General features: G+C 40.8%; 1 long non-coding RNA gene across 1 annotated transcript; it reads left to right on the top strand.

Moving 5' to 3' along the window:
* The first annotated feature begins 803 nt into the window (after positions 1 to 803).
* LOC136177660 (uncharacterized) lies at positions 804 to 15,021 on the top strand. Its single transcript, XR_010665167.1, has 2 exons — positions 804 to 1,253; positions 13,992 to 15,021. It is a non-coding gene; the product is annotated as an uncharacterized lncRNA (long non-coding RNA).
* Positions 15,022 to 15,261: the final 240 nt, after the last annotated feature.

The following is a 15,261-nucleotide window of genomic DNA, read 5'->3' as shown; positions in this document are numbered from 1 at the left end:
AAATGTCTTGTGCATTTAGGCATTTGTTGAATTGTTTTCTTCTGGTTTTTTTTTCTGGTTTTTTTTTACATTTTCTCAATGTGTGACGTTGAGGCTCAGAGTCGTTGGCTAAACTTAAAGATACTTTTTTTTTTTAAAACCAAGACCAAACTTTACGTTGATATTTTGGTGATTGAAAAATGTTTAACCTTTTTGCAGCTACACTGTAGTTACTTTGTCAAAGGTGCATTTCCTCTGAATTTGAATCAATCATCTGAATCATTTTGCACATTTCATGTTGTCAATCTATGAAATTTAAAGAGTAAACATTTCATAATTTCAGCCTCTGCCTGAAACGGTTCATTTCAGTTGCTGTCTCTTTAAGGCCCCCCCTCCCTCCCCATGTGCCCACTTTCTTTTGATTGGCCAGCTCTCTAGAGGCCTTCTGGAGAGCAGAACACTGCAGGTATGCCAGGGGAGGGCTTCCCTCCAAGCCTGGAAGGAAAGAGCCTATGTTTCAGTTGCTTAAATAAAGGCCTGAACCAATCTCAAGATATTTTTGGTTTGAAATTGGGTCTAACTATCACTTGATCTGAAGCATATTAGGTCAACTTTAACATCTTCTATACCATGCAAAAACTTGGCTTGAGGAAATATGCACACTGAATTCAAACTATTTTTTTATCATAATTTCTATAGACAAATGTAATTAGTTTTGTTTAAACAGAATGACACAACTTTGACTTGTTTTTAGATAGAAAGCTAATGATTAGTTTGAATGCACTTCAAATTGCAGTTAACTTTAAAATGCACAAGGTGTAGTGAAGTGTCTGATGTAACTAGGACAGAGATAATATAAGTTTACAACGGGTGCGTCTTGTGATAGTATCTGAAGGAGATTTAGGAGTCCCCTTAGGTGGAATGTTTAAATTGAGGTATTGTATAGGAGTAGTGCCACATGTGGTTGTGTAACGTGATGTTTTATGACCCATGACGAAAAGCGGATGTTTGGATGCATATAAGCAATTGTCTCTGTGTGTTCGAGAGAGATCATTATTGGCTTCTTGATCCTCCTGGTCAGACGTGACCAGTGATTCTGTTTATTGCTTAAATAAAATTATACTCTTTGAAAGCAAGTCAGTCTCAACGGCGAATTTCTTCATCATCAAACATATCAACAACAAGGAAATCCACATCAATTTTGGCGTCACGGAACAGGATCAGTTGGGGCCTTCTGCAGGGGACCACAGCTTGTTTATTATTTCCATCACTTCGTAAGTGTTTCTTTCTTTTTTTTTTCTGCACATATTGCGGAGCTGTTTCTGTCGTCTATCGGCAATTTTGGCCGCACTGTCAAAGAACTGAAGTGCAATGATGTGTTGATGTTGGAGTAATTCTCCGTCTAAATTGGGGTTTATTGAGTTAAAAAGTATATAGATAAAGGGGAATAAAATAAAGAAGAGATAAATAAGAGAAGAAGAGATAAAAAGTTGAAAGGTAATGATAGCATAAGCGCAACTAGTAACGAGACCAGTTAGCTAAAAAACTATGCAAGTTTAACAAGGACAGGGCCCGTATCCTCTTAACAGTAAGTCATGTGTAAATTAGACACTGAAGTGAAAGTTGGCTTTAAGAAGTAGTCAAATTTGAGTAAAAATAAATAAAGGGGATCCCTGGCCAGGGTATTTGAATAGATGATAAACGTATAATGTAGGAAAATAAAAGAGAAGAAATAAAGATGAGAAGTGTAAAGATGAGAAGTAAAAAGATGAAAAGTGAAGATAAGGAATAAAGATAAGAGTTTTGAGAAAAGTGGGAAAAAAGCGCTGAGTAAAGGAAAAAGTGTGCATTGAAGCATGCAGTGTGAAGTAATTTGTTAAAAGACAATTTGTTAAAAGTTTGACAGAAGTAAAAGATTTGATAGAGGAAAATTATAAATGAGTCGACTTCAAAATCTGAACTGAAATGTGTGTGGCTGTTGAAGGGCTCTGTCTATGTCTGTGTCTTGTCTCTTGTGTTGTGATTTGGATGGTTTTGAGAGGTCTGTGTGGTGTGAAGATGTGTATTTGATCCGGAAATGTTCTTGTATATGTGTGATTGATAAATAGAATAGATGTATTAATAAATAGGCATATGTAGCAGGTGATTGGTTAAAAGGCGATTTAGTAACTTATAAGAGGGGACATTTTTGCTTCATCAGTGATAAAAAACATGAGCCTTTGTTTCAGAGGACTTTTACTTATCTGATCTTCATCAGTGTTAAAAACCTATGAGCCCTTTGTTTCAGGGGACTTTATATATTCAATTGGATAAAATATGAGCCCCTCAGAGGATGTTTGTTTAATCTGATAAATACACATGAGCCTAATAAAGGACGTTTATACATAGCATAAGTGTATATAGTATCTGTTTTTAAGAAGTGGAGAGACCAGCGAGGATAGTCTGTACCCATTCAGGTAGCAAGATTAGAGAAAAGAACAGAAAAATTCCTGATAAAGTTTAGAACTGCCGGCTGATTGGAGTGTGAACTTCTCTTTCTGTCTGTTTGTGCGTATGTGTGTGTTCACATTAAAATAGGTGGAGAGAATATATTTTCTATTTGGCTGTTGATTGGGAGGATATTGTGCTGATTTCTGTGTGTGCATAGACTCTGTGCACAGGGGTGGAGCAGTGATCTTAAAAGTGTGTGTGTTCTGTGCTAGTATATTACCACCCTCTAGGAAATCAACACATTCTGTTTCATTTAATGTCCAATAACTAAGTTTAGCTGAAACATCATATAACAAGACAAAGTTACAAAAGATAATTAGACACTAACTTTATGAACATCCATTGTGAGTAACCCAGTCAGCTCTAGAAACCAGATTCAAAATGGTTCTTTGTGATGCCATTATTTTGCTTTTCTTATTGCCTTACGCCTTAGTCTCTTTATTTCCGGTCTTCACATAAAATGTGCTTTTATTTAGAAAAACTGCAAAGGGAACTTCTGCTACATCGTAAAGTTATGGGAGTAAATACATACAGCTAAAATAACAACCAAGAGGAGAAAATGTTACACTTATGCTGTTTTGTGAGGTGGATTTATCTTAAAAACCTCTGTTTGAGTGACTTACTCTCTTTCAGAAGGATGCTACATGCAGCATGTTTCCATGTGTGAGCTCTGAGCTCTGACTCAGTGATGAGTGACAGGAGGATTAAATGCAAATGTAACCTTACTGTGCTTCAACTGTAATCAAATAGATATGATTGGCTTAGTTGTCACTTAATAAATCTTACTTGACCGATAAGTTTTCTTTTAATGACTCCACTAGTAAAAAGTGTACATTTTAGTGAAAGTAGGGGTGTCACAGCACCCACAACACCCACGGGTGAGATGCGCTTGTCTGTGCATTAAATGCACTAGGTTTGGACCATAGGGTTTGGAGACGATGTTAACCCTTTGACAGCCAGGTTAGACTGGAAGCCCTTGCTAAAATTAGGAGGCGGGTCCAAGAGGCGTTGCCTCACATAGAAAGCCAATTAGATTACTCCTTTTGAAGAGGAGTGGAGAGAGAGCCCTTCCTCCTCTCTCTTCTCTCTGTGGGACACAGAGGGAAGGAAAACACACCCCCAGTAGGGAGACAGCCTTTGCAATAGATAAAAAATATATAGATAAAGATTACAGATAATGTGTGCATATTTTACTGAATTGTTATTGCATTGTCTATATGGATTCAGAGTGATTAAACTTTTGTTTTGTTTTCTTTCTGTTTTCTCTGTTTCTCTCTACTATGCTGTGTGAGAGCTAAAGGGAAGACAGACAGATGGATTGTGTCTGAACTGGATCAGTCTAAAAAAGGCAGATGAGAGGATACCTGGGGGTACTTCACAAACACTGGAAGCTTGCGGATGACAGCATGTAGGGATCCTGAATCCAGCTTGATCAAGGCCAGTGCGGTTTTATCCACAAACTCTTTCAACAAACACCTGAACTTTTTTATCTGTGTATACACATTTTTTATAGTCAACATCTTTGATACATGCTTAGTCTGTTTTCACATAGAGGCTTACATTGTTTCTTCTATGTATCACATTACAATTATATAGGAGGAAGTCTTGGCAACAGACTGACTAATTGAAGCATTTGGTCAATAATGGAGTATTTTTGATTTGATTGATCATTTATGGAAAAGTTGATTTGATTCAAATGCAGTTGAGTGCTGTGAATGCTGGTTTCATTATCTGAGTATGGTCTAGCTTGACCTGGGCTATTTTGAGATGGAACATTGACATTATTTCCATAATTTTAAGATAAATAAGTGTGATTAGATGCATTAGGTGATAAACAAGTGCTTTTGCTTTTATAGTAAGAAGCCTTAGGTCTCCTTTGGGGTTGGCAAATTCATTCACTTTAAAGTGTGGTAACAGTACTTTCTAAATAGTTTGACTTACAATACGAGGAACTAAGAGGGTCATTGTAATGTCAAAGATGGACACCAAAATTACAAAATCAATCACTCCTGTTGATGTAGTACAGAAGACTAATCCTCTTGTTAAAGATATTCCAAAAATATCAGAAAAATGGAGTAAGCGTTGGCCTGACATTGACCAGCCTTGGCCAGTGGAGGGGACTTTGAACCCGGATGTGATCAAAACAATACAGGTACTTGTGTCTATATACAAGGTAAAGCAGAAGAAGGGGAAAAAAGGAAAAAGGCGTATGGAGAAAAGACAAACTGAGCTTGGAGTTCTGCAGTTGTTTGAGAATGAAGGACAGAAACTGTTAGAAGCTGCAAATGAAAAAAGAGGCCGCGGTATGCAAGAAATACAGAAAAATGATAAGGCAGTGGGTAAGTTAATGGAGAAGGTTAACACACCCTTCTCACATACTGCCTTAGTAAAGAAACCCCCGCCTTATGAGAAGGAAGTGAAGTTTACTAATGTTTACCCCCAGCTCCCAGTGATTATACAGAAGGGCAATTATCACATCACAGACGAGGATGAACAAATAATCGAGAAGGGAAAGGCTACAACGACCATAGAAATGTACCCAAGCTCCGACAGCAAACACAAAAAGAGCCGTTTGAGAAGTTGGAGCGGTCAGCAGTTCAGACGACTGGACATAGAGGATGACAGTGAGAGTGATTCGGATGAAGCTGTTGGTGGATATGACCCAGCAGTAAGACGGATGTTGGCTAAAGCGGAGAAAAAAGGAGACAAGCCAATAAGAAGAGTGGATCCAGGAAAGGACGACACAGATGTGAGCAATGATGATGAAGACTCAGAGAGAGAAGGTCCTTCATATCTTCACCCATTAGCAGCCGGTTCAGGGGTGGAAGATGATGGATGCAGCGCTTTAAGAGAGGTGGAGAGAACTATAGATAGATGCCTTGTGAAAATGAATGAATCTACCTGTCCAGCAACCCAGCATGTCTTGGAAAGGCAACTAGAGGAACTGAAAAAAACACGGAAGAAAATACAGAAGAAGTCTCAAAGGTCTGACACTTTGGGGTATGAATTACGTCCAAGAAAAGAAAAGAGATTCAATAAAATGTGTCCAGTAATTGTGCGAGGTCAAAATTTAGAGTATAAACCTTGGCAAAGTACAGACATGTCAAACATACTTGAAAAATTACCCACTCTTCAAGATGGAGCGCATCCTTGGATTTCGAAGTTGGAAGAGGTTTTGGTGGGAACACAGCCTGCCATGGGAGACATTAAGAGACTCTTGGCTAGCCTCATTGGGGTCCCAGCGATGGAGGAAATCCTACAGGCGGCAGGCCTTAATAGATATGTGGCGACTGCAGTATATGATCCGGAATTGTTGGCTGCCAGTAGAGGTCGGATGTGGAGAGCATTGAGAGATACATTTCCAACCAACGTACACCCTGATAATATTCTCATTGAACCATTGGGCCCACAGGAAAACCCAAGAGCTTATGTGTCAAGGGCTCATCAAGTGTGGAGAAATGTCACAGGAAATGACCCGGATTTGAATCAAATGGAGCAATCAATTTTGAGAGCTAGGATACAGAAAGGATTGCCCCTACCAGTGCGGAGCAAGCTGGCGGAGGTGGTAGGTCTTGGAAGCATGGCAAAAGGTGTGTATACAGATCACATAGCACATCAAGTTGATCTGTATCGGAAAAAAGAGCATGACCAGAAGGAACAGGACCAGGAAACTCTTAGAAAGCTTAACCAACTACAGCTGGTGGATAATAAGAAGAAGGAGAAGAAACAAGCTGTGGTTATGCAGAGTCAGCCTCAATCAACTCAATTACCACCACAACTGCAGCATGACCAGATCCAGTATCAGCCACCCCAGCCGTTATCCATGATCCCCAATGCTCCTTTTCCTCAGCCAGGGTTTGGCCAACCACAGATATGGAGAGGAAGAGGTCAAGGAAGTTTAGGAAGAGGAAGAGGAGGAAATTTTCAACAATCTTGGGAAGCATGTCATAATTGTGGTCAGATAGGCCACTTTGCTCGTAACTGTGATAAAACAGGAGGAGGTTTCAGAAGAGGCTTCAGAGGAGGCTTCAGAGGAGGTTTCAGAGGAAAACCAAGGGAACTCATGGGACCGGTGAACCCTTACAGGGGCCCGGAGCCTGGGTTCTAGGGGTGCCCAGAAGACTCGAAAGGGGGGTGTCAGCTGGTAGTGTCAGGGCCAGAGCAAGATCCAACAATAGTGGTGAAAGTCAATGATCAACCATTGGAAGTAATGGCGGATTGCGGAGCAGCTTTTACCTGTGTTCGGCCTGAAGATGCTATACATCTCCCCATGTCTGACCAATTGGTACGGACGATCGGGTTTGAGGGTGTGAAACAGCTGATTCCTCTCACAAAACCAATTGAGCTCTGCTATAAACATCGGAAAATCACAATACCTATATTGGTGTCAAAACATACGCCCATTGCACTCTTGGGAAGAGATGCTTTATGCAAACTGAATTGTACAATACGGTGTACACCGGACGGCTGTCTTGTGGATGTGCCGAGTGATGTTTATCACCAACTATTTATGACACCGGAGACTGACACTTCTTCAGTGTACTGGATTGGAAATCTTAGTCCAGAGCTATTGGAGCCGGCCAAGCTGTGGGAGAAGTTCATTGTGGCAAATATGCCTAATGCTAAGCTCCCTGAGTATCCACACCACTGCACACTTAAATATTTTAAGAACGCTGGTCAAATAAATCCGGAGGAGTGGTTGAGTAGTCAACCTAAACAGGTTCACCTTAACTCATGTTGCATGATTTTGGGGCCACAAGGAGCAGCGATGAAGATAAACAGTGATGATTATCTTAATAAGGAGCACGACATCAAGGAAAGTGTTCCACATGTGACTTTGCTGGTTGCTGAAGGATTTGAACAGAAGCATATAGGGGCAATGATGGCAGAAGCTGAGAAAATACAGTTTGCACCAACAAAGGAGAATCCTGCTATCTGGATGAGTGAAGATCAGCAGTTCATGAAAATCATGATCTCAGCTCAAGGACAAGGACGACCACAGGTGGTGATAATGACTCATGAGTCAATTTTCAGTGCTAAATTAGACTCAGATAGTATGACAGAGGGGATGTTACAACAAGTTCCAGAATGTTTGTGGTCACGGCATAGTACTGATATTGGCCTTGTGAAGTCAGCCCAACCGGTGAGAGTTGAACTTCGTCCAGGAAGCAAACCTCCTTGGAAGAACCAATATCCACTGAAAGAGGAGGCAATTCAAGGGATTGAACCACAAATTGAAGGTCTGTTGCAAGCAGGTGTGTTGGAGAAATGTTCAGATCCACAGAGTAACACACCTATATTGCCTTTAAAGAAGCCAGATGAATCGTATCGCTTGGTACATGATTTAAGAGAGGTAAATGAAGTGGTGACTGACTTTTCGGCGGATGTGCCCGATCCTCATACTATGTTGGCCCAAATTCCCCCAGACGCTACACATTTCACAGTGTTAGATTTGTGTGGAGCATTTTTTAGTGTTCCACTAAGTGAAGAAAGTCAAGGGTTGTTTGGATTTACATATAAAGGACAGGCTTTCAAATATAAGAGGCTCCCTCAAGGATTCAAACATAGCCCTCATATTTTCAATAAAGTGTTGAAGGATGATTTGGCAGGGTTAAATCAGATTTTGAAAAGTACTGTTATTCAGTATGTAGATGACATTGTCATCTGTTCACCAGATAAGGAAACGTGCCAAAAAGATTCAATTAAATTGTTGCAGTTATTGGCAGAAAAAGGACACAAGGCTTCTCGGAAGAAGTTGCAATTCTGTCAGGAGAAGGTGGTGTATCTGGGTCAAACAATAACTCAGGGACACAGAGGCATCTCTGACAACCATTTGGAAGCCATTCGAAAGGCGCCGAAGCCCAGAACAGTCAGAGAGATGATGACATTTCTTGGAATTGCGGGATATTCTTCAGCATGGGTGGAGGACTATGCCACTCTAACAGGGCCTTTGAGGGCTATGATCAAAGAAACCGGGAATGCTCAACTCCATTGCAATCTCACCTGGACGCAGGAAAGTCTTGTGGCATTTGAGACGATTAAACAGAGGTTACAGGAAGCACCAGCGCTAGCATTGCCAGATTATTCTAAGAACTTTTTGCTGTATGTGTCTACATCCATTGGGGGTAAATATGCATGTGCAGTTCTTTGTCAGCCCACAGGTACGGGGACAAGTCCTCAACCTGTTTCTTATTATTCTACTGGCTATTCTGAAGTGGAGATGGGGTTACCACTGTGCTACAGAGCAATGGCAGGAGTTTATCTAATGTATGATAAAGCATCATCAGTAACTATGGGTTACCCTGTAACAATTCTTACCCACCATAGTCTCAGAAATCTTCTGAATTTTGGTAAATATACTTTGACTATGCCTAGGCTTAGAGACTATCATAGGCTTTTAGAACAGGAAGATGTCACCTTGGTAAGGTGTGTCACAGTAAATCCAGCTGAGAACTTGCCGACTCCAGAGGATGGGGAGCCACATGATTGTGTTCAGGAAGTGGAGAGATATTCGAAGCTCCGGTCAGATTTACAAGCTCTTCCACTGCATGAGTCGGATGTGGAGTATTGGACTGATGGGTCCTGCTATCGTGTGGATGATGCATTGAGTGCTGGTTATGCAGTAGTCAAAGCCCAGGGGACGGAGTTTGTTGTTGAAAAAGCAGAAGAAATACCACAACCTGCATCGGCACAGCTTGCTGAGCTAGTGGGGCTGACTGAAGCATGTCTGTTGGCTGAAGGCAAGCGGGTGACGATATATACAGATTCGGCATATGCACATAATGTGTGCCACCTATTTGGATCGGTGTGGAAGAATCGGGGGTTTAAGAAAACAGATGGTTCTCCGATACAGCATCATGCTCAGATAATGAAATTGTTGCATGCGATGATGAAGCCGAAGGAAATCTCAGTGACTAAGTGTGCAGCACACAAAAAGGACATGTCAAGGGTCACACAAGGTAACAAAGTAGCTGATGAGGCTGCAAAGGCGATAACAGGAGCAAACAAATTGGGCAAAGTTCTTCTGGTCACCCATGAAGTGGACTTGGAGGATAACATTACGCTCAGGGATGTTGTCTCAATGCAAGAAGCTGCTTCTGCGATGGATAAACAATTATGGAGAGACAGAGGAGCCACTCAAGATTCCACTGGCCTGTGGAGAAATCATGAAGGATTGCTGGTAGCGCCCCCAGACCTGCTGGGTCTGATGATCCAGGAGGCACATGGTTTAGCCCATGTTGCAAGGGGGGAGGTTAGGAGAAAGATCACGAAAGAATATGGTTTTTGGGCACCATACTTGCTTGAACAGATTGATTATGTCATAGGCAGGTGTACTATCTGTCTAAAAAACAACGTTCGTAGGGGTGTGATGGTTCCTCCTGGTTACATTCCAACGCCAACAGGTCCTATGCGTGAGTTAGTTGTGGATTTTGTTGACATGATAAGACCGGTAGGAGGTAAAAGATACATGTTAGTTGTTGTGGATAGATTTTCAAGGTGGCCTGAGGCCTGTCCAACTAAGCGGAAAGATGCTCAGTCTGTTGCCAAGTTTTTGTGTCGTGAGGTTATAAGCAGGTGGGGACTCCCAGACCGCATATCCTCAGATAATGGGAAAGAGTTCGTGGATAAAACAGTAAGACTAATTCTGCAAAAATTGGGAATTAAACAACGTTTAGGAGCTGTTTATCATCCGCAAAGCCAAGGTGCTTGTGAAAAAATGAATGGTGTGTTAAAAAACCGCATTGTTAAAATCTGCCAACACACAGGTTTGAATTGGGTGGAAGCGCTTCCACTGGCGTTAATGGTGTGTCGTTCAAGTGGGCTCCGTGATTTGCGCATGACACCCCATGAGTTGGCAATGGGCAGACGGATGCCAACACCTTGTTTGCGTACAAGTGGCAAGGGTCCAAGTTTAGCCCTTTTAGAAGATGAAATGCGAGTGTATGTTAATTACATGGCTGCTTTACATAAGAGAATATACACATATGTCTCTGACAGGCAAAAACGAGAGGAGGTGCAAGAGAGACTCGATGAGCAAAAGACGAATGCAGTGCAACCTGGAGACAAGGTATTCGTGAAGGTATTTAGGAGGAAGTGGTTTAATGAACGCCGCGAAGGACCATTTGAAGTAGTCCGCAGTACGGGAACTGCAGTCCAGGTTAAAGGGTCTCCTACCTGGTATCATTTATCACATTGTGTTAAAGCGCCAACAGAAGAGGTTCCACGATCACAGAACCGAGATGTTGAAAGCGCAAGAGAGCCAACAGAAGCTGCAGAAGCAGCAGAGGTTCATGCAGACCCCCAAGGTCAAGATCCGGAAGAAGGGATTGACTATGTTGGGGCTATGCATGATGATTTTGATTACACTTTTGATGATGTCAGGGATGACTTGTCAGTCCATGAGCAAGAAAGACGATTTGGTGACATTGATTTACAACATGTCCCAGAAACAACAGAGTCTATTTCTCAAGAGCATGAGTCAAAGACTCCAGAGGACTGTGATGCCTCTACAGGAAAATCCACAGACCCAGTTGGGCCAAGGAGTCCAAGGCCAACCCGAAGAAAGGTTAGACCAAAACGTTACGAGGACTAGAGTAGAAGTGACTTTGGGAAAGTCAGTTCAGCTCCCATGTCAGTGTACAAAGGAAAATAATGGGAAAGGGAAATTCCGAGTCCAGTGGGAAGATAGCCATGGTAAGGTTATTGATTTATTGGGGACATCACCACTAGAAAAGTATGTGTTGCTTAATGATCGAAGAAGGTCAAAGATTGAGGGAGACTGTAGTCTTTATTTACGTAGATCTCAGATTGAAGATCAAGGTGACTATAAGTGTACATATTATGACCCAAAATTAGTAAATATGGGAGAGCATAGTGTCCAATCGGGGTTAGGTTACAGAAACAGTATTGTGACTTTAGTGGTACTAAATGAAACTAGAATTGTAAAACCCTCGGTTGTTGAAGTAGGAAAACTGTCAACTACCATATCAACTCTTCCGCTGATTGAGAAAATAAAGCAGACATCCACCTTTTCAAAACTGAAGGTTACTGACGTCACAGAGATATTGCGTCTAAATACAGCTGAGCCTCAAATGATTTCTACAACTCAATTTCCTGTAAACATTGTGATTAAAGCTACGTTAGGGAATTCAGCACGCCTTCCATGTAAATGTGGAAAATGGAATAATGATGATAATAATCCCCCTAATTGGAAAAATGCCCGTGGTGAAGAAATAGTGCTAACAGGACCTGAAATTAATAGCGTGCCTCATGATCAAAGAAAGTATATTTTGTATAATCACATAAGGTTGTTTAGGGTTGTAGACGACTGTACACTTGTCCTAATCAATGTAACAGGGGAAGATCAGGGAGAATATACATGCACTTATTTGGATCCAGAGTTTAAATTTGTACCATATCACAATTATTGGGTAAAAGGGTATAGAACTCGTAAGATAATGCTTGTGGTAGAAGGCCTAGATCCTATTGAAGTAGTTACGGTGGCTAAAGAGGTTCAAAAGCAACTAGTCACTCCAAGGGTGACTGATGAACAGATGATGTCTACTACTGTAGCTCAGAGAATAACTAGTAGTATTAACGTATCAACTTTGGTTACTACTCTAGCTGCGAGTAATTTTACAAGTGAGGTTGTAAAGATGGGATCTACTATCAACGAAACAATGATGAGTTCTTCGGTGTCTACAAAGTCTGTAGGTATGATGTTGACATCTGTTGCTACATCTACATTAGTTAAGGCAGCTGAAACAATTCAGATGACTATGTCGAATCTGATTGGTGATTTTGTAGATGCTGACGGGACATCAGAAGTCATGACTAAACATCTTCATGCATTAGAGAAGCGTGAAACCCAATGGAAAGCTTATGGGTTTGATTCCTCGGTGTTGCAAATTGCAGACCCGTGGGCAAGTAGAAATATGTGGTACCAACAGTTGACTCACTCTGTTAGATTGGCTAGTAATTTGAGTGGTCCATGTGTCGTGAGAGTTCCAGCACCAGGCACATGGCCTTCAATTCTAGAGACGGTACCAGAACCTTTAACTTCTAAATGTCAAAATTATGCGCTATCGTGGTTGGTATTTAAGCAACAAGCACCAAAGGATTATTGGATGGCCGTGTCGGTGCATCTATTTACACCTCAACGGAATTGTGCTTGGTTGAAGAAGTTATCATATATAAATCTCCTTGATCAGTATGAAGATATTACGACAGCAGTCCCTGATCCTATGGAAGTGACACCTGTGAAGGTTAAATCTTGTTTTTGTTCAAATGGTACTCATGGTGGAGATGGTATGTTTATGGGAATATCAGAATGTGATAACTATATGATGCAATTTGGACGACGTGATCAAAGGGCTATTGATGACATGTATACAGTGACCTTTCATGCACCACATCGCCGACTGAGTAAAACTCTAAGTGTAAAGAATCAAACTTTACCGGGTAATTTTACCATAGGAACATTTAAAGATATCTGGTGGATTTGTGGCGATAAGGCATACTTATTTTTACCTTATGGTTGGATTGGATGTTGTTATATGGCACAGTTGAAACTTCCGTATGATGTTTTTGTTATTCAGAAGGGAAAAGGGTCTGATGAGGATAACTCTACGACAATCTCTAGCAGTAGAAAGAAAAGAGATTTGGCACAATTTCACAACTTGGAGTCTTATCATTGGAGGATAAGTTTGGGAGAGAAATGGGGAATAGGATTGTTTCCATGGTATGGTGTTACATACTTAGCTGATCATATTGATAATATTACATATACCCTGCAAGGTTTTGCAAACGAGACCATAAAAGGTTTTGAATATTTGTCAAATACTCAGAGGAGTCATCGATTGACGTTGCTGAAACATGACATGGCTCTTGATTACATTTTGGCCAAACAAGGTGGCCTCTGTGTAGCTTTGAATCTAACTGGAGAAGCCTGTTACACTTTGATTCCTGATGCTACTGACAATATGACTAGTGTCATAGATGCTTTGAAACTAATTAGGGATTCATTTGGTCCATCAGAAAGAGCGGGATGGTCTGCGAATACCTGGTTACAAGACCAATTAGGACCAGTAGGAGCTATAGTGGTTCAGATTTTGGTGGCTACCCTTCTATCACTGTGTGTGATGTTTTGTTTTTGTACGCTGTTGTTGACCTTTGCTAAGGCTATGATATTGAGATGGGTAGGAGTTGTGATGCCAGGAGAAAACATTCAGATGCCGCTACTGAGTGGTAATGACCTAAGTGAAGGTGAGGAGGTCATAGAGATTGGAGAGAAATATCCATTTTTGAATATCTGAATTCAACATTGACTCACTATTATTTTGAACTGGAAGTGAATTGATAAAAGGGGGGAATTGAATATTTTAATCATGTATATTAATCATGTATATTAATCATGTATATGTTAATCATGTAGTGGAATAAGGTGAAAGTATGATACAAAAATGAATATCTTTGATGTTTTTGTATGTACAAAGATACTGGCTGTTGATTTTTCTTCCCAGGATGATATTTGGGAGACCAATGTGAGGGTGGCTGATTGTCCAGAGATCCTTCCAGATTAATGGAGTTGAAACAACCAAACTTAAGAAAATGGAGGATGGAAATGGACAACGGAAACCTGAATGAAGACATCATGATGAGGGGTTTCGATTGAAAAATCATTGAGGGTTTATTACAATGTAACTTGTAATATTGATAAATATTTTTGTATGTTTTACTTTATAGTAGATATTTTTAGCAGGACATATTTTTCTGGAACTGTATAAGATGCATATATTGGGACCTCAGGTGTTTTCTTTCTTTATCGATCCTTAGGGAAAGTGGTGTTAGGTAGGGAGAGGTCCATTGGAAGGTGCGATGGGTCGACCAGCCTGACTTTGGACAATTTTTAGATTTTATTTCTGAGGTTTTGAATGTGTGCATTTATATATCATCCTAAAAAGTTTTCATAACCCTTTTCTTTTTAATTGGTTTGGAGTACCATAGGTGGTTGCCTGGGGCAGAGGAACCGTGAGAGAGTTTTCCTGTCTAGATTGTTTGATGGATAATAAAGAAAGATAGCTGCTTGATGGGTTTTTCGCTCTCACACTCCACAAATAAAATTTTACTATATTACTAAGGTTAAGCATGGACAGAAGTGATTCGTATGAGGCTAATTAACATCATAATTGTATAATTTATCTCGTTTGCGAGACTATAGTCTCGCTAGGGGGGACTATGAAGTGTCTGATGTAACTAGGACAGAGATAATATAAGTTTACAACGGGTGCGTCTTGTGATAGTATCTGAAGGAGATTTAGGAGTCCCCTTAGGTGGAATGTTTAAATTGAGGTATTGTATAGGAGTAGTGCCACATGTGGTTGTGTAACGTGATGTTTTATGACCCATGACGAAAAGCGGATGTTTGGATGCATATAAGCAATTGTCTCTGTGTGTTCGAGAGAGATCATTATTGGCTTCTTGATCCTCCTGGTCAGACGTGACCAGTGATTCTGTTTATTGCTTAAATAAAATTATACTCTTTGAAAGCAAGTCAGTCTCAACGGCGAATTTCTTCATCATCAAACATATCAACAACAAGGAAATCCACATCAGTAGTATTTTACTATCACTAAACTGTTGCAGGTGAATATAGCACAGTACGACAAACTCATGGCTAGAACTATCCATCCATCCATCCATTATCTTTAGCGCTTTTCCTGTCAGGATCTCGGAGGGGGTGGTCTGAGCCGATCCCAGCTGTCATTGGGGGAGAGGCAGGGTACACCCTGG

This window comes from Labrus bergylta, chromosome 23 (genome assembly GCF_963930695.1).
Source record: "Labrus bergylta chromosome 23, fLabBer1.1, whole genome shotgun sequence".
In the NCBI taxonomy this organism is placed as follows: Eukaryota; Metazoa; Chordata; class Actinopteri; order Labriformes; family Labridae; genus Labrus; species Labrus bergylta.
The sequence above is the reverse complement of the archived record's forward strand: the minus strand, read 5'-3'. Positions and strand labels throughout refer to the sequence as shown.